We start from the raw sequence: 2,500 nt of genomic DNA, 5'->3' as shown, positions 1-2,500 counted from the left end.
TTTTCAAGGTAAACGTCCCGGCCGCCGCCGACACTCAGTCAAGAGCACCGACGGAAAACCGGAGGTAAAGCCAGAACGAACAGTGCACGCCTTGCGACGGACCGAACGCCTGCGCCCAAAATCCAACTACGAGCTTTTTAACCGCAACAACTTAAATATACACTTTTGGAGCTGGAATTACCGCGGCTGCTGGCACCAGACTTGCCCTCCAATGGATACTCGTTAAAATTTTTACAGTGTACTCATTCCAATTACAGGGCCTCGTTAGAGTCCTGTATCGTTATTTTTCGTCACTACCTCCCCGCGTCGGGAATGGGTAATTTGCGCGCCTGCTGCCTTCCTTGGATGTGGTAGCCGTTTCTCAGGCTCCCTCTCCGGAATCGAACCCTGATTCCCCGTTACCCGTAAGAACCTCGGTAGGCAGATACCGTACCGACGAAAGTTGATAGGGCAGACACTTGAATGATCCGTCGCCGGTGCAAGACCGTGCGATCAGCAAAGTTATCCCGAGTCGCCAACAAGACGAGCCGAAGCCCGGCAGGTTTTTGATATGATAAAGGCGCGCCTCCCGCAAGGTCGGCGCTTTTTGCATGTATTAGCTCTAGAATTACCACAGTTATCCAAGTAAAATTTACGATCAAATGAATCACGACTGATTTAATGAGCCATTCGCAGTTTTACCGTACGCAAGTTCGTACTGAGACATGCATGGCTTAATCTTTGAGACAAGCATATGACTACTGGCAGGATCAACCAGGTAACTATCGGCCGACAAAATACGCGAACGGAGTCTTTCGCTTTCCCCGTCGCGGTATCGCACTGTATTACTCAATCACTATTTTTGCTTAGCTCCTCAAACCCGGCGTAAGCCGCGATCTGGACGCCGTCGACACCGGCCAGACGCCCTTTCGGGCGAAGCCGCGCGCGGGCTGCGTTTGCATACAACACCAGGAACGCCCAACAAAAGCGAACCGAGAAAACTATCACTTGCGTGCGCACCGGCCACCGCAACTACGGCCCGAGGCCGTGGTCGCGCGCCGAAACACAAACTCGTATTTGCTACTTAATTTTTTCCGTCCAACGTTCAGAGCCTCGCTGCTAGCTACGACGCCTTCGCGGGTCAGCATCAAGTCTGCCCAAAAGCGCACATCGCCTGCACGACACCACATCGTTTTGTCACCAAATACCTTCAACCGACAACCGCATCGCCAATTTGCTCATTTCGCCACAACGACGTCTTCCCTCATAGTATACAGGGAAGCTGGTCTCGCGACAAAGGTAGCAAACTTGTCGAATTTCGACAATTTTCCAAAACGTGCGTTTCTGTGCGGGAAATTGTTCATCGGGCGTCGGCCGATGTCGTGCGTCTTTGTCCGGGCGATTTTCGAAAGTCGCCGGACTTGTGTTTTTTACGCGCGCGCCGGTGGGCTGGTCTCGCGACAAAGGTAGCAAACATGTCGAATTTCGACAATTTTCCAAAACGTGCGTTTCTGTGCGGGAAATTGTTCATCGGGCGTCGGCCGATGTCGTGCGTCTTTGTCCGGGCGATTTTCGAAAGTCGCCGGACTTGTGTTTTTTACGCGCGCGCCGGTGGGCTGGTCTCGCGACAAAGGTAGCAAACATGTCGAATTTCGACAATTTTCCAAAACGTGCGTTTCTGTGCGGGAAATTGTTCATCGGGCGTCGGCCGATGTCGTGCGTCTTTGTCCGGGCGATTTTCGAAAGTCGCCGGACTTGTGTTTTTTACGCGCGCGCCGGTGGGCTGGTCTCGCGACAAAGGTAGCAAACATGTCGAATTTCGACAATTTTCCAAAACGTGCGTTTCTGTGCGGGAAATTGTTTATCGGGCGTCGGCCGATGTCGTGCGCCTTTGCCCGGGCGATTTTCGAAAGTCGCCGGACTTGTGTTATTCAAGCTCGAACGGTACTCGACAATTCTTCGAATGGCCTCCGACCTGAGGTCAGAGTCGCAGTAAAACAAACGAAGTACCCCAGAAAAAAGTTGAAAAAAAAAGCAACTCCGACCTGAAGTCGAAGTCGCCGTAAAAAATACCAAGTACTTTGAAAAAAAAGTGGAAAAAAAAAGCAACTCCGACCAGAGGTCGAAGTCGCCGTGCGCCCGCCCGTTCGCGGACAAATCGATAGATCTTGCGGCTTACTCTCAACAAATCGCAGTGAGAATACTGCTCTAGTGATTACGACACCGCGATCTTCATCTAGGTCGTTTGCAAATGATTTAGCACCCCGCCACTCGAGCAGAAAGCTTTACCCGTTTCGGGGCGACGCTTGCCGCGCCCGTGTTAGACAAGTATCCGGCATTGCCAGCGGCCCGGTGGCCGCCTAACTTTGCCTCTCGACGGCAAGACACAACTTTATCGTCGCTTCCTAGGCGGGATTCTGACTTAGAGGCGTTCAGTCATAATCCCCCAGATGGTAGCTTCGCACCATTGGCTTATCAGCCAAGCACATGAACCAAATGTCTGAATCTGCGGTTCCTCTCG

The 2,500-nt window shown here is 52.2% G+C and overlaps 1 non-coding gene across 1 annotated transcript in view; it reads right to left on the bottom strand.

The window, feature by feature from the left end:
- Window positions 1-760, bottom strand: part of LOC145762741 (small subunit ribosomal RNA) — a 1,810-nt gene extending 1,050 nt beyond the window's left edge. Inside the window, exon 1 of the ribosomal RNA XR_014288003.1 lies at window positions 1-760. This exon is cut by the window's left edge and continues 1,050 nt beyond it. This is a non-coding gene — a ribosomal RNA (small subunit ribosomal RNA).
- Between the last annotated feature and the right edge of the window lie 1,740 nt (window positions 761-2,500).

Source organism: Corella eumyota, unplaced genomic scaffold (genome assembly GCF_963082875.1).
Source record: "Corella eumyota unplaced genomic scaffold, kaCorEumy4.1 scaffold_249, whole genome shotgun sequence".
NCBI classification, from domain to species: Eukaryota; Metazoa; Chordata; class Ascidiacea; order Phlebobranchia; family Corellidae; genus Corella; species Corella eumyota.
The sequence above is the reverse complement of the archived record's forward strand: the minus strand, read 5'-3'. Positions and strand labels throughout refer to the sequence as shown.